We start from the raw sequence: 18,781 nt of genomic DNA, 5'->3' as shown, positions 1-18,781 counted from the left end.
TCAACTCTTCGCCATGTTACAGGAGGAATGGCGGGCAATACCTGCCGCCGTGTACCAACACCTAGTGGATAGCCTTCCTAGAAGGGTTAAAGCTGTGATTCGGGCGCGTGGCGGCCCTACGCCCTACTGACTTGATACTAGCACCTCATGTATCCGAAATGAGGGGTGTCCGGTCATTAATGGCCAGATAGTGTATATATATATATAAACACAAATTAACATGAAAAACATGAATAAAATAAATAGAGAAACAAGAATGGTAAAAGCAAACAGTCGTTATCAAGACACATCTATTGCTATAAATGCGATATTTCTGAATAAAGAATAATTATCCTAAGATAAAAAATTATTCCTTATATGTGTCGATATCGCAAAAAACCTTATGTTGTTAAAAATCATGAAATAAAAGAAAAATGTAAAAAGAAATCAAACTTACTGGCGTGGATTAAAACGTGGTTTAGGTTTAAAAGTACAATAATAAAACAGTTAACAAAAATCGCGAAGATGTAAAATATTGGAAGTTGTGCTTATAGCTTGAATCGAATAAAATAAAATTAAAAAAAATATATTTGATCGAAGAAGAAGAAAAAATTTTTACGAAAATATTAGTGCTGCCATCTATGAGAAACAATTAGTAAAAATGTAATAAAATTGAAATAATAATAAAAATGTTAAACGGATTGATTAAATTAGCAGACTAAAAAAAATCATTTATAGGGAAATTAATTTAAAAGTCAGTCTGCCAGGATAGAAAGCCGTTTATAGACTTATCCTTCATTCATAAATCCTTACATAATTTTGCAGAATACACATATCCAACTTTCATAGGGTGACTTATTTAAAAATCAGAGCCTGCATACAGGGATAGAAAACCGTTTATAGGTTTTATCCGTCATTCATACAACCTTACATAATTTTAAAGTATACACGTATCACCTGCATTCATTTGGGGTGGTTCTTTACGAACCAGAGCCCATTCCACTTATACAAAATTAATAAATAAATAAATAAATAAACTGTTTATTATACTGGACAATTAAAAATAAATTAATTTTAAGAGGCTACAAATATTAAAAAGTAACTAAAAAATATTTAACTAATCCAGTATAAAAGGTCATACATCCAAACTATTCCGCCCAGTGGCTTTAGGAATAGTTTATCATAGTTAGTTCCTACCTTGAAAAAATCAGAGCTTATTCTTAAAACAGAAAAATTGAATAAAAATTAAAAATTAATGAACCAAGTTTTTTAAGATATTTTTAAAATAGAATTTAAGAAATGAACTAGGAAAATGGCTATTAATTAAATCGTTTTTATATATATCAGTATCTAATAAAAACTCTTTATAGTTAGAATTATTCCTGTAAAATCTATGAATTTGATTGGCAATAATATTAGAAAAAACCTTATTGGCTAAGTTAGAGTTAAAATCTATGCATTTTTTAACTAGAAATTTAAAATCATTTCTTTTGTCAAAAAGTTTAAATGTAATATTTTTATCTGCATTAATATTAAGAGTCAAATCTAAAAAATTTGCTGAAGAATTACTATTATTTGTTTTATTAAGAATTAATTCATTTGGATAAATATGTTTTGCTAGAATATCGAAATCATTAAAATTAATAACTAATAGATCATCAATGAATCTGAGAAAGAGAGAATCAATTGGAAGATTAACATGTGATTTTACAAATCTATATTCTTGTAGAAAAAGAAAAATATTGCAGATGTTAGTACTAAAATTATTTCCCATGGGAATACCATTAATTTGTTGAAAAAGGTGGTCATTGAAAAGAATATAATTGTTGTTAAGGTTAATATGTACTAGAAAGTTCCAGTTATCTTCATCAATAATATCACTGAGATTAAACATGCTATGAATTTGAAGAATGTCATCATGAATTTTATTAGTTGGAAGGGAAGTATAGAGGTTTTCGAAATCAAAACAGTGAATTGAATCTACATTTTTTAAAGTTTTTAGTGTATTTAAAACCTGAATGCTATTTTTAATATTCCAATTTAAATAGTTATTATTTTTAGTAAGTTTATTAATTTTGTTATAAACTTTTTTAAGAATGTTCTCAAAGTAAATACCGATTTTTTTACATGTTACTATTAACGCCACTTGCAATAAATCTGAATTTGGTTGGAGTCTTATGGAATTTTGGATTGGCAAAAAGAAAAGGAAAATTGTTAATATTATTTGGTTTAATTTTAAGTCTTTTATAGATAGCGTTAATTTTATTAATAATAATATCACTGTTGGTGTTAAGTTTTTTGTAGGTAATATTGCTATTAAGTTCATTGGAAAGAAGTTGTTTGTAAAAAAATTTTCAAATAATTGCAAAATTATTACTAGCTTTATCAACAGTGGTAATACAAAATTTATTTTGAATATTTTTAATATCTTGTCTTAGAACAGAGTTAAAAATTAAATCCTTTTGAAAAACTAATTTGTCCCTTTTAATATTGATTTTAAAATCTTTAATGATATTCTCTCTCCATTCAAAGAAACCTTCAATTGGGAAATTATGTTTGTAAGATAATTTTAAAATAAAATCATCGAGATTTTTAATAAAAATGGAAATAACTTTGTTTTTTGAAGTTGGAAAAGATGGTCTAAATTTTGAACCTAAAGACATAAATTTTTTAATTTTATCGTTGTCAATAATATCTAAATCCCCTGTAATAACGTGTTTATGGAAGTTATCAAAAAAAGGGGTATCTTTAAAATCATCACAATTACATACATTGTTTAAATTATCTGTAGCTATATTCCTATAATTACAGATTAAATTTTTTAGATTCTTAGTGTAACTAAAAGTTGCTTTACAATTAAGTTGGATAGGAAGAAAGTTTTTATTTTTACCTATAATTGCATTTAGGTTAAGATTATTAAAAATTTTATTGGTAAAATCTAAAACAAAATAATTATTATCAAAAGATTTAAAATTGAAGTTAGTATTTAGACCGTAAGGAAAAATAGATTCATTAATGATCATATATTTATTTTCAGCCTCAAGATGTTTTTTAGGGTTTTTTACGAAATCCAGAACCTCTATTGAAATATTTTTAAACCCGTGTTCAGAAAAATGTTTATATATATATATATATATATATATATATATATATATATATATATATATATATATATATATATATATATATATATATATGTATATACCAATCCAATAAATCTTTACAAACTCATAATCATAGCAATTTACTTGAAAATCAATGACTGAATTTATCAGAATGTGAAGTACTTGGTGTATGAAATTTATCAAACAAAAAAAATTAAAAGAATGTACTTTTTTTAAAAATCTGAACACCTTTGCCTTTAAACCACAACACAAAAACTATTTCTTAATTATTTATGAGCATTCCATTCCCTTCAGATGCAAATACCCTATTGTAGGCAACTATAAATCATTTTAAATCCTACAGTTACTTTTGTTGGTCGCTTTAAAATATTCAACTAACTTCGCCTTTTTGCAGGAAACTTCGTCTTTGAATGGCACCTTATTTACTTTGTTAGCACGCAACTCAAACGAGAACTCGACAAAAGCTAAATAAAATATTTTTTTTCGCTTTGTAAAATAATCAAATAAAACTTTTCTATTAAAGTTTTTCTCGGGCGCATTTTTATAAAATAATTTTGTTCCCACTGTTGAAACGGTTTTACAGTATCCAATACTTCCACTTATTACTTAATAATATAATTATAATTACTTTATTTTCTATACTTATAGCTTATTAATAATTCCTTTTAAGACGCAATTGTACTTTTTTAAAATTATTATTTCACCATATGCAAACAAAATAGTCAAATAACCATAAATAAGATAATATTCAAACTGTTAACAGGCAGAAGAACAATATATAAACTACTTTCACCTAATATGGTTAAACAACCAGAATTCTATCGCTCTAACTAGGACCACCTAATGATGCCAATTCATTCCTTGGAGCTGGGTACATATTATAGCCGGGTGGGTTAATTTGTTAATGAGCTCACTAATGACCTGATTAATCTCATGACCCACAAAAAGTTGTTTCCAGTTCCAGCACTGATACCACAATATTTCCCCCATTCCATTCCCCGCATGAAGAGTTACCAGGGTCCTGTACTACCCAATTTGTGACCCTGATATATATATATATATATATATATATATATATATATATATATATATATATATATATATATATATATATATATATATATATATATATATATATATATATATATATACATATATATATATATAGTATATATATATATATATATATATATATATATATATATATATATATATAGCATATATATATATATATATATATATATATATATATATATATATATATATATATATATATATATATATATATATATATATATATATATATATATATATATATATATATATATATATATATAGTATATACAGGGTGTCTCAGTTAAGCGTTTCAGAACTTCTAAGAGGGGTAGGGGGCATCCTGACGACTCGAAATCATATAGCAATGTGGGGTCGGAAATGCTTTCCTGAAGCGGTGACGTACACAGAAGCACCATAAAGAAAAGAGACCGTAAGTGAAAAATCGCTATAATAATACATTGAAAAAATTATATGGTACATGGGCCAAAGTAAGTGTTCGAAGTTTCTGCCACCGGCTACAATGTACACCTCACATCTCCGGCTCATGGACATTCGAACATTCTGCAATACTCCAGGCATATCTCGCAGGCAGCTACTGCGATTCTTGCAATCAGCATTATCAACAGGGGTGTCATAAACCAGTGTTTTCATATGACTCCAGAAATCAAGACATGATAGGTCGGGTGACCGAGGAGGCCATGTAATTTTTTCAGTGTATTATTATAGCAATTTTTCACTTACGGTCTCTTTTCTTTATGGTGCTTCTGTGTACGTCACCTCTTCAGGAAAGCATTTCCGACCCCCCATTGCTATATGATTTCGAGTCGTCAGGATGCCCCCTACCCCTCTTAGAAGTTCTGAAACGCTTAACTGAGACACCTTGTATATATATATATATATATATATATATATATATATATATATATATATATATATATATATATATATATATATATATATATATATATATATATATATATATATATATATATATATATATATATATATATATATATATATATATATATATATATATACTATATATATATATATATATATATATATCAGATATTAGTAGGGCAGATTTCTTGGCCACCCTTTCAGGTGTACCATATGAGGTGAACCGAAGTTGCTCCCACAGTAGGGACAGACAGTACAGAGAATGAAAGGACATACCATGTCCCAGGACAACTAATGAACCATCACTGGTCCAAGACGTGTCTGAAAACGTAAACACCTGCTTATTTTCTGAAGGAAAGAGAGGTCATTTTGGAAGCACCTCTAAATTTCATCAGGCAATCCAACTATTTTTAGTATTAAAACCAGTCTTATTTCGTAATAACACACAAGATTTCGATTATTTTATTTTCCTCACTTAAATATTAATTTGTTAAAAATTATACGTACACTTTTCAATTTCAGATTGTATTTTACAAATATACATTAACAGTAGTCTTTATAGAACAGCAGTTTTTATAAAATAATATACTGGGTACTGTATATTATTTTCAGTAATTGATTAGCGAAATATACCGCAAGTGATTTTATAAATATGTCAAATTTGAATTTTTAGTCTTACTATTTAAAAAAGGGGATAGACCATTAGTTTACTTTCACTCAAAATATTCAAAATGTATATTGTTCTTACATTTTCTTAACTTTTCAAAAAGAACGTCAAAGATTCGTAGCATAAATCTTTTTCCTAACGTTGTTTTATAACGCTACAACAAAAGTTTGAAATTCATGCACAATTTTTCAATCTTCTCTGAGTTCCAAAGAACGTGAGCTATGAAAGTTTATTCAAATAAAGATTCTTTATTTTCTTCTATTTGTGAGAATTTTCCCATAGTGCCTTTCCATTTTTAAACTCTTCATTTATATCTTTTTCTCATTTCCATGAATAATGATACTTAATAGCATATTTTTCTAAATAAGTAACTTATTTAGTTCAATTGTAACTTATATATTATTTATTTCTTTTTGACATATACAATAGTTGAAGATGAATATATTAGTTGACTGCTACGAACTTCCAAGAAAAATTGTACTAAAAACCTTTCTTTCTCTAAAGTAGTAATTTTACTAAATTTTGACACATATATTTGTTATTTCTTTTTGAAAATATTAGTTGTGGCATAAATATCAGTTGATTGCTATACATTTCCGAGTAAAATGCTACCAAAAAACTTTCTTTCTATGAAGAAGTTATTTATTTTCATAAATTGTGACACATATATTATTTATTTATTATTAACATCTATATTAATTGTGACATAAATATTAGTTATCTATTACAAATTTCCAGGAATAATCCTACTCTCTATCTCACAAATTTCCAGGAATAATTCTCTAAATAAGTTACTTTTTTAAAGGAATTAGGGCGAATATATATAAGTTATCTTGTTATCATAATTATCGGTGATCTATTACAAATTTTTAAGTACAATGCTGCTAAAAAAATCTATATTTCTCTGAATAAGTTACTTATTTAATCAAATTATGAAATATATATCAGTTTTGATTTGTTATATATTAGTTATCTACTACAAATTTCCATTTCCAAGAATAAACCTACTAAAAAATATATTCCCCTAAATAAGTTACTTATTTAAGAGAATTGGAGTACATATATATAAGTTACCTTGTAATCATATTTATGGGTTATTTAGTACGAATTTCCAATACTACTAAAAACTTTCTTCCTCTTAAGAAGTTACTTATTTAACTGAATTACTATGCATATAATACTTATTTCTTTTTGGCACATTTATTAGTTCTGACATAAATAATTAAAATTTCCAAGAATAATTCTACTAAAAAACTATATTTCTCTGTACAAGTTATTTATTTAAAGAAATTGGGGCACATCTATATATTATCTTGTTATTATAATTATTGGTTATTTATTACAAATTTTTATGTACAATCCTGCTAAAAAACTATATTTCTCTGAATAAGTTACTTATTTAATAGAATTATAAAATGTATATTAGCTATTACTGATTATATATTAGTTTTCCACTACAAATTCCCTAAAATTATCCTGCGAAAAAAACTTTATTTTCTGCTGAAGTTGCTTATTTAACTGAAAGTAACGGATAATTAGTTATTTTTTTCTTTTCAATATTTTTTTTACGCCCAGTTAAGCGACATACCTATCGCTCATTCAAAAATTCCATACACGCTTGCTGTTGAGTTTTTTTTCTAATTAGTTATTGATCCTTGGACGAGGCAAAGTTGTCTCAACCTTTCATTCCTTCAGTGGGTCGATAAAGTCAGTACCAAGTATGCTTGGAGAGTAAATACTGTCGGTCTCGCGTTCGGCTGACCACCCGATCGGAAAATCTGCTCTCGCACCTCAAGAAAACTGAGATGGGCGCAATAGTCCTTGGCCCTCCTTGAGCTGTCACATTACTGATGTTTTTTTCTGTTTTTTTTCTCTTCTTTCGCAATTTTTTTCCCTTCTTTCTCTTCCTTAAATCTAAACTCCAAATAAACCTTTTATTTTTTCTTTAAATTGCAACAAAATTTTTTTTTCATTTACACTTGTTTTTCATTCATCATATCCCAAAAGGACAAAAGTTTTGTATAAGAAAAAAGAAAAACAAGAAGAAATGCGAAGTTGCTGCATTCTGCTATTCTGTTTAAAAACGAAATTTTATTCTCGCCAAATTTCAAAATTCAAAGAGAATGATTAAAAAAAAAACTTGAAAATATAATGAAATTTGAGCATGATGAAGATAAATCAAAAATCACTTCTTATTTCATAATGGAATTTTATAAAATTTTCTAATCTTTATTTCTTTTTTATAATTGAAATCAACATTGTTACTGATCGCAAAAAAATACTAACATTTTTTTGTGTAATCCCTAATTAAATTTAGATATATTTTACAGTAAGGTTACTTAAGATAAATCAAAAATCACTTCTTATTTCATAATGGAATTTCATACAATTTTCTAATCTTAATTTCTTTTTGGTAAGTGAAACGGACGTTGTTTTTGATCGTAAAAAAGGACTAAAAAAACTTCGTGTAATCCCTAATTCAATTTCGATATATTTTACAGTTATCGTATACTTACGATAAATAAAAAAATCCCTTCTTATGTCATAATAGAATTTCATAAAATTTTCTAATCTTTATTTCTTTTTGTTAACTGAAACGGACGTTGTTAATGATCGTAAAAAAAAGAATAAAAAATTTTCGTGTAATCCCTAATTCAATTTCGATACATTTTACAGTGAGGTTACTTACGATAAATAAAAAATCACTTCTTATGTCATAATGGAATTTCATAAAATTTTCTAATCTTTATTTCTTTTTGTTAACTGAAACGAACGTTGTTAATGACCGTAAAAAAAGACTAACATTTTTTTGTTTGATCCCTAATTCCATTCAGAGATTTTTTGTAGTAAGGTTACTTACGATAAATCAAAAATCACTTCTTATGTCATAATGGAATTTCATGAAATTTTCTAATCTTTAATTCTTTTTGATAACTGAAACGGACATTGTCAATGATCGTAAAAAAAGACCAACATTTCTCTGTGTGTAATACAGCATAAATAGATTGTTTGTTTGGGTGAATATCTACTCTTTGCTTATAGATAATAGTTTCTGCAAGAGAAACCAGCCATTCTTCCAAGTGTACTTCTAATAAATGGGAAACATGTGCCAATGGCAAGGGCAAAAAAGAACTAAAATTATAGTCAGTCAACCTTTCATCGATGAGTCCCTTTTAGGAACTTCTAACACACTTTCATTTCCAAGAAAGCTGTCTTGACTGTAGAATTGTTGAAGTATTTGGAAATAATTTATGGTATCTGACTAGTTTCGACAGCTGCTTTTTAAATATTAATATAAATTTTAAAATGCTAGTTTATTTGTTTTATAATGTGCAAAAATATTATTGTTACTATTTTAAATGGCCCTTTTTAGGTAGAATGAGGCATGTTTTTGCATCTGAACACTGTTAAAAAAATTCTATCACCTGAAACAAAATACCCTTTGAGGAATTTATTGAGAAGGCTATCAACTATGTTTTTAACTATTATCTTGAAAATAAGTGCATATATTGCTGAGTTAGGAATCATTGTAGTAAAAAAAGCAAATTTTTAAAATTTTCCGCACTCGTCTTTGCGAAAAAAACATGCATAAGATTTGAAATTCTGCTTTTTTCTCTCAGTCTATAGTTCAAAACATGGGTGCTACAATCATAAACACTCATTAAAAATTGTAGACAATAATTTTAAAAGCAATTTGAGGTACCGTGATTAAGGTGGTGTAAAATGGGAAAAATCAGATTGGGAGATAAACGATTTTAAGGACTTCAAATCATCAGTCTGTCCACCGTTATCACCTTGCACTAAAACTGCTATAACTTTATGAATAATTGGAATAAAAACAATAGTAAAGTATTTTCAGAAAGCTAAGTGCACACGGCTTCTGAATTTATAATAGACTCAATTTCAAAAATTTTGTCCAAAATCATTTTTTGTACAAGAATTTCTGTACTACAAATATTGCATTTGCAAAGAAGCTTAAACAAATTTTTGTTCGTAAATATTGTGAATTTTTCTTTTTATATGTAACTAATGCTGCATTTATTTTAACTATAATTTTGAAAAATGTGTCATTTAACAATGAAAGTTTTTTAAATTAGAAATAGTGCTTGATACTTCAATTTACATTTAACAACACTTTATTTTCTCACAAGTGTGCTTTTTACGTAATCAGAAATCAACTGAAAATACAAAGTGAAAAGTATTTAAAATAGCTCTAATTCACACTGAATTGCATTTGTATTCTAAATCATTTAATTTCAGACACTTCCCTCATTCCTCAATGGCGTGACAGCACCGTGTGGGCCTTGGCCTTACTTAGAATTTTATTCCAAGCTGTCCTATAACACGCCGTGGCTCTCCATTCGGTTCATTACCACACTTACATTTACGAAATGTTAAAGCTGTTTTCTTTTACATTTTTATAAATAATTAATTAATAAATTTTCACTTTTATATCACAACACATTTGTTAAACAGAGGAGATAGATTTCATAATAAAGCGTACTAGTCACCACTTTGAACATATCTAGTATTTTTTTTATTTATAATTGAAATATTTATCTTCCTTTCAAATGACATAGAATCTAATTTAGAACACTTTAAAAACATTTTTTTCTTAAATAAATTATTTTTTGTTCGCACAGCACCGTGGCGTACATTTTGTTCATACTGGTTCAGCAACCCTATTTTTACCACAAAATTTCTGATCATAATTTTTACAGTAATATTTATTTAATTACAGTGACTCAGTAATTTTACAGTAAATATTGCTGAAAAAATTACGGTATATCAGTTTTTTTCCATAAAATTTTACAGTAAAATTGCTTTTTTTACGGTAAAAAATACTGCCACTCAGAGTGTCGGAACTTTTAACCGTAAATTGATCCTGAATTTTTTTTACTGTACAGCTCCATTCTTCAGGACTAGATTGAACACGTCTCAAAAGTAAATGTAAAATCAAAAAGAAAGAAAAATCAAAATGGAGCTAATTTTAATCTAAAAATAGTGTTAATTAAAAATTCTTGAAAATTTTTTGTTTAGAAATTACGGTCTTATAAATATAAAAATGCTAACTCTCGTTTTAATGAAAGATTTCCTTTGAATATTTAACGTGGTGACAAATGTTATACTTCGCTTATTCATTTTTGATATAATAAATTTGACTTACACTGATAAACAAAACATTTAAATTAATTTTGGTTACCTTTATTGTTATTAAAACAGCACTTTAAATATTGTATTTATCTACAACTTCTACATCAATTACTATTCGAAAATTGTATCTGGGTACCTATTTTTCAGGGTACTTATAGTAGAATGGTGCATTGAGAAAAAAATTATGGTCAATAATTACCAGAGTTTGGTAAAATGTACCGTGTTTCAGGCTCTATGGGAATGCCAAATCAATACGCTTTAGTAATAATTTTAGTAAAATTAATAATATATGGTTTTATAATATGTGGTAAAATTTGTTCAATGAGGTAATATTTAGTAATTTTTATAGTGATACCTTAGAGCATGGCATGAAAATCACTTATTCGGTTAAATTTACTTTTCAGTTTAGAAATTTTTACTAAATGCATGGTAATAAGAACTATAATTTTAAAATCCAGAACTTTCGGTAAACCGTTACCATATAAATGAAAAAAATTATCAAATGAATTGTTTGAATACCATATATTTTGGTTTTATTTACCAGAAATATGATTTTTATTTCCAGAAATGTCAGTACCTTATAGAACGGTAATTTTACTAGATTTTCCCCCTCATGGTAAAGAGAAAGAGGAATGCTTTTATTATTCAATACATTTATATCAACCACTATTTCGTAAAATGAACATGTTTTCATGAGAACTGTACCCTACGAGACCCCTAAACTTTGAAGTCGTATCGTTAAAAAGAAAATTTCTGCTAGCATTAACACAAATTCACTGCCACAAAAAGTAGCATCAAAATTCTGTTAACATTGACTTGTTTCCAGTATCCTCAAAAAGTCATTTGTTCGATTAAAATCTTTATTTTTCAATTAATGAGTTATTCAAAAGTGATTAATTATAGTAATTGATAAACATAGTCATAAATTCCTAGCGTAATAACTCCCATTATTAAAATGATGGATAAAAACAGTCTAAAATAGCATTTAAATATCAAATTTAGAATTTACTTTTCAAGCACAGAACCATAATTATTATATGACTAATTAATACTCAAGTATTTTTTTTCATGCAATTATACATAAAAATGTGATACAGTTTTGCCCATTTGCCTTAATTTACAGAGAAATATTACGTGGATAGTAGTAAAATTGTTCCATTTGCCAATACTAGCCATCTTTTCCCTTCTTGGAAATAAGTTTGAATTATTTCCAATTAACATAGAATTTCTATATTCAGATGATGTGCTACTCTATATTAATTTTTGCTCATTTAAAAAATTTTTGAACAGCTTCCTATTTAGATTTCACAAACCTGGAAAAACATTTCTATTTTTACACCAACTCTATCATGTTTCAATATATTTTTAATACTTTAAAAATCAATTCAAAACTTACTCAGAGTATTTAAATAATTCTCAATTAGCTTTGAACTCTATCTCTGCTGCAATTTAAATTATTTTTCATTCCAAATGACAATTAAAGTGATAAATTGCGTGATAGTGCACAAACGTTCAAAAACTTTTAAACAAATATTTGAAATATAATTTAGAAGAAGCTACTGTGCTTTAAAATTATTCCAATTGTTTCTCATTTCTACGCTATTAGAAATTTCTCAGAAAAATGGTTAAATAACAATTTATTTAACTATTATTTTGCCATATTCAACCAAAACAGTAAAACAACCATAAATAAGTTGGTATTCAAACTGTGAGATAAACCATTTATTAAATGCTTTCATCTAATACGGTTAAATGACCAGAAATTTATCGCACCAATTAGGCCTACCTGATAAAGTTAATTAGAAATGAGTTCCTTAAAACTGGTAACATATTATAGCAGACAAGACTAATCTGTCAATCTCATGACCGATAGAACGGGGATTCGAGTAGTGACTTTGACAACACAATATTTCCCTCATCTCCTTCAACACATGAGAAGTTTTAAGCGCTCCGCTCACCCCAATTTGGGACCTTGGGCTTTCAGAATTCACGCATATACGGCAGCAACAAAAAGCTGCTTAACACAAAAAATTTGGTATTTCCCATCTCTGACAATGCGTGAAACAACCAGATAAATAAATTAAACCACACTCCATGGTTCATTTGACAAAACATAACTCAACTCCAACCTTACTCCAATGCCCATTACCTGGCGAAAAGCCATGCTCCAGTGTCCAGCTTAATTTATTTTTTACGGTTTTGAAATCATTCTCCTCGTAGCAAATGGTTAAACTACCGAATAGTTTTGCCTTCATGGTTTTCTAACTATATTAGTTGTAAACTGCTTAAGTCCCGTAAAGGTAAAAAATTTTCTTTACCGTGAACTTTAGACTGCTGCCGGTTACTTCATCGGAATTTTAGAAAGAAAATTCCAACACTGTATATGCATTGTAATGTAAGATGCTCTTTATGTAAATATAAAGCGTAATAACTAGTTTAATCCATACTAAAAATGAAATACATTTGTTAGTCAAACACCATTGCTTAAATTTTAGTTACTTTAAAAATTCAAGAAATTATTGAATAAATAGATCATTTAAATATTCAAATCAAACAAAAACAGTTATGACAAATCATTTCACATTAATCTCTGAGCTTCTCTCTACTTATAGAAAAACAGACAAGAAATTTCAAATACAGACGGATGTTAAACGTGGAAGGAAGAGACAGGTAGTTTTTCACATCATAAAGAGAGATAAAGGTTTGTTCTTGGTTGTCAATAACCATCACTAGCTTGTCAATAACACGTCACTAACTTGTACTTTAGAAGCTTTGTTTTGACTTTCAAATCCAAAACATTAACTTTATTTTAAAATTTTGTTTTACGCTATTGTCATTTGTTATACGTCTTCAAACAATTTGTATGAGTTTTGAAAGATACTCTAACATTTTTTTTCTTTTTTTTAATCGATTCTAAAATTTTATTAATTTTAAAAAAAGTTTTATTTGTAATATATTTTGGGGATAATTTTCATTGTTAAATTATTTGCTTAACTAATTTGAATTTTATTTCGCAGAATTTTATTTGAGGCAATATCATCCATAAACAGTTTTTTTGCAGTCAGTAAATTCTTAGATAAACATAGGAAAAATACAATTCGTTATTTTATATCTTTACACAATTAACATTAGATTAATTAAGTTTATATGCCTTACGAAAACTAGTTCTAATTCTAAGATATTTGTTATGACTATTTTAAATTGCTGGATCATATGTTTAACAAATGAATAATTTATTTTCATCGATTAGCTGTATTTTATTTGCGACAATAAGACTCATAATATTTTTTCCTATATAGGTATCTGATATCTTTGCACAATTAACAATACATTAACCAAGTTCATAAGTCTTAACTTTCTGAAAAAAATTTCACTGGGTGCCTCATTTGTAAAATTCATTTTTACTGTAAAATATTATACTGTAATTTTTACAGTAAAATTTATTTAATTAGAGTAATTAAAAGATTTTACGGTAATTATTACAGTAAAAATTACGTTATATCAGATTTTTGTTCCAAAACATGTTCCGGTAAAAAGGAATTTTGCTGTATAAAGCAATGACACCTGAGTACACCTGTCCTTTTTACCACAATTTTTAAAGTGTAATGCTTGAATATATAATCAGTTGTTGCATTATATGTTCAACAAAAGATATTGTACCTCTTTTCTTTGTATTACATTTCCTTTAATGTTTCCCTTTATTATTTTTAATTCATTTAATGCTCACATAAACATAGGAATAATGCAGTTTAGACATTTCTTTATTTTTACCCAAATAAAACAAAAAACAAGCCTAGTTTATCGACATTAATGTCCCGTGAAGAAGTTTCAATTCTTTCGTTCTATATGCTTTAGATCCTTTTAATTGTTGCATCACATATTTAATAAATAAAATTGTTTTATTCATCATTGAGATAAAATTACCCATTGTTATTTTTTATTATTATTTAGTTTTTACATAAACACAAGAAAAATGTTCGATATGTTTCGGATATTTTTATCGCACATATAGTGTTGCATTATATGTTTAACAAATCACACTTTTACTTCTATTTACAGCATTTTATTTAAGAGAATATTATCCGGTTTTCTGTAATCAATTTTAGTTCACACAATAAGATGGCTAAAGTAATTCAAGTATCTTATCTATCAACAAAAGATTAACCCAGTTTAACTACATTAACCTTTAATAAACAAATTTGAATAGTTCCGAGATAAATAACATGCCTACCTGAGATAAGCTTGTGTCGCCACGTGTCAACAGAATTAATAATTTAGGAAAGCTAGTCTGATGGTTGTTGAATTTGCTTAGATAGTGCGAGATAATCTTTTATATAAATGCTTGATTTGCGAGATAATCTTTTATATAAATGGACTAAAACACATTAGTTCTATCTTATAGTTTGCTCAAAAAGCTTTATTAAGCTTCTTACTATTACTTAAGTTACTTTTATAATTCTAAATATATTTTTATTATATTAGTTTTTCCTATTAAATTCTAATATCAAATTCATTTTCTGAATGCACTTTATTTTCATAAAAAATCATATCTACTTCTAATATAATCTAATATAATCTAAATATAATCATGTCGCGTGAAAAAGTTTCGATTCTTTCGTTCTATATGTTTCAGGTCATTTTAATTGTTGCATCGCATATTTAATAAATAAAATTGTTTATTTCATTATTGAGGTAAAATTACCCACTGTTATTTCTTATTATTATTTAGTTTTTACATGAACATAAGAACAATGTTTGATATGTTTTGGATAATTTTATCGCACATATAGTGCTGCATTATATGTTCAACAAATCCCACTTTTATTTCTATTTACAGCATTTTACTTAAGGGAATATTATTCGGTTTTCTGTATTCAATTTTAGTTCACACAATATGATGGTTAAAGTAATTCAAGTATCTTACAAGATGGTTAAGGTGGTTAATACAAGATGGTTAAAGTAATTCAAATATTAAAGCAATTCAAGTAGGAAAGCTAGTCTGATGGTTGCTGAATTTGCTTAGATAGTGCAAGATAATCTTTTATATAAATGCTTGATTTGCGAGATAATCTTTTATATAAATGAACTAAAGCACATTAGTTCAATCTTATAGTTAGCTCAAAAAGATTCATTAAGCTTCTTCTTATGATTATTTAAGTTACTTTTATAATTCTGAATATATTTTTATTATATTAGTTTTTTCTATTAAATACTGATATCAAATTCATTTTTTGAATGCACTTTTTTCTCATAAAAACATAATTTTACTTTAGTGTCATGCAATTAAAACTATTTCATATTTGTCACAATTAGAAAACAGCATATCATTAATTCATAATTTTTAAATAATAAATAATAATTAAACTATATATATTATTATTTCCTAATTAAGTAAAGTAATTTGAGCATGCATGATCTTCAAAGCTCGTTGTGGTTAGGGTATTGTTTTTCAATTGAAATTAATTTCTAATTTCAACAATCAAAATTTGCTCTTAAAAACTCAGTCATTCATATTTTATTAATTGCAACACTAGAATTAAATTAATAAAAACTTTCCATTAGTAAAGCTGAATTATTAATGTATTATAATGTTTGAGTATTTATGAACGCAAGGTGAAAAAAAATCTGGTGAAATTACCGTACTGTATGCTAATGACATTTCTGGTAAAGCAAACTATAATTCTGGTTAATAAAGCCAAAATATACGGTATTTAAAGCATTCATTTGGCATTTTTTTTCGTTTATATGATAACGAGTTACCGGTCTGACTTTCAAAATTACAGTTCTTAATCATCACATTTAGAAAAAATTACAAAACTTAAAAGCAAATTTAACCAAATAAATGGATTTCATGCCATGATCTAAGGTACCATGATAAAATTACTAAATTTTACTACAATTAGGAACTTTTTTCACATACTATAAAACCATATTTTATTGATAATTTTACCAAAATCATCACCAAAGCTCTTCGGTAAAAATTACCGAGCTTTTTGGATTTCCCATAGAGCCAGAAACACTGTAAATTTTATCATATTCTGGTAGTTTCTACCATACTTTTTTCTCAATGCACAATTTATCACTTTTTTAGTGTGAAATATTATATAAATTTAACGATGTACTACAGCCCATATATAGTATTATTAAAATAAATTATTTTGCACCTTAAAAGTCATTGTAAATTTCAAAGATTACTACTTTAATAATTTCCCTTTAGTTTTGCTTGTAAGAGTTTATTGTGATTAGCAGAATAGGTAACATCAAACCAAGGATGATTTTATTTACTCAAATTTCAGAATTACAATGTATACTCATATAAAAAGTACACTTATGAAACATGAGGAATAATACTGCTAACTTTTATAAGGGATATTACAATTGATTTGCAACCCTGGGCTTGAAATATAGTGAAAGTCGACATTTACATTTTAACTAAAAGTATTTAAATAGATTTTTATTAATTTCACATCTTACAATTTGCTTCTGTACAACAATTTATTTCTAAAAAGACCTTAATATCTGACTAACATTACTAAAAATAATTATTAAAGAATAAGGCACAATTTGTGTGTAAACGATTTCAAAATATATGTAAAAAAATTCAAAATTGTTTTTTAATTTTTCTAATTAAAATTTCTCAATCTAATACAATTATGAACATACAATTCGAATATCTACTTAATTTCAGGATCAAAAATTGATTCAGCAAATTTTTATGATACAATATGTTTTAAGTAATACAAAATTTAAATCCTAATTTTAGCAAATATTTTGTTTCTACTCAGAGCTTGCTTGTATTTTAGCATACGATGCAATAGCTTTATAATATTTTTTAATACGTAAAACACGATTTGTGTTTAAACGAATTCAAAAATTATAAAAAAATTCAATATTGTTTTCTTAACTTTCAAAAGTTCTTTATCTAATACAATTATGAATATACTATTCCAATATCTATTGAATTTCAGGATCAAAAATTAACTCAGCAAACTTTTTGTAATACATTATGTTTCAAGTAATTTAAAATTTAAATCCTAATTTATTGAATTTTTTGTTTACACCTAAAACTAGTATTTTAGCGCAAGATGTAACAGCTTTATAAAAGTTTTTTCTTTAATATTTTCAAGCAATTTTTTGCATTTTTTAGTATATCCAGAATTTTGAAAATCTTCCTGTAGAAAATATAACCAAATATTCTTTAAAAAAGCAACTAATTTGAGTAAAGTTAAAATATTTCTAATTTATGCAATTATTTTTGTATTTACCTGAAGTAGAATATGATAATTTTAATTTTAATGCTAATTTATCACTTTAGAGTAAATTTTTAGCATTTTTCATGTTAGCAGAAGCGTTAAAATTTTAAAAAATTTTAATATATTTAATAATTTTAATGAAATTACTTTAGCCTAAAGTATTTTGATTTAAAGCGAATTTTAAGTACATATTTAGAAAAATTTTAAGTATTCCTTAAAAAATTTTGAATTTGAAAAAAAAAAACAATAATAAATTTTTTTAGCGTAAATATTTTCAGCATTTTTCTTACATATTTATTAAGTTTTAAAATACAATGTCATATTATACGTAAGGCAAATGAGTTTTGTTGTTAGTTGCTAGTTTTAGCACAAAAAAGCCAAATTACATCAATTTGTTGGATAAGATAAATTTTTATGAACGACTTTTTTTATTTATTTTGCGTTTTAAAAACATTGTGACATTTTCATACCACACGTGAAAGTAGTAAAATTTATGATTTTTGCAATATGAATACTCAGTCTTTTTTTGCGACACAAATCAATCCAAAACACAAAATAACAACAAACAAAATTAAAAACAAACTTGTGGCTTTTGCAGTGCAAATACTGAGTCATTTTTTTGCAACTGAAAATCGTTATAAAAAAAT

The 18,781-nt window shown here is 26.3% G+C and overlaps 1 protein-coding gene across 2 annotated transcripts in view; it reads right to left on the bottom strand.

The window, feature by feature from the left end:
* Positions 1–18,781, bottom strand: part of LOC107437390 (transient-receptor-potential-like protein) — a 279,014-nt gene that overhangs the window by 259,029 nt on the left and 1,204 nt on the right. The window lies entirely within an intron of this gene.

This window comes from Parasteatoda tepidariorum, chromosome 12 (assembly GCF_982258835.1).
Source record: "Parasteatoda tepidariorum strain Cologne lab strain chromosome 12, Ptep-v5.0, whole genome shotgun sequence".
NCBI classification, from domain to species: domain Eukaryota; kingdom Metazoa; phylum Arthropoda; class Arachnida; order Araneae; family Theridiidae; genus Parasteatoda; species Parasteatoda tepidariorum.
This window is presented reverse-complemented; position numbering and strand designations above follow the sequence as displayed.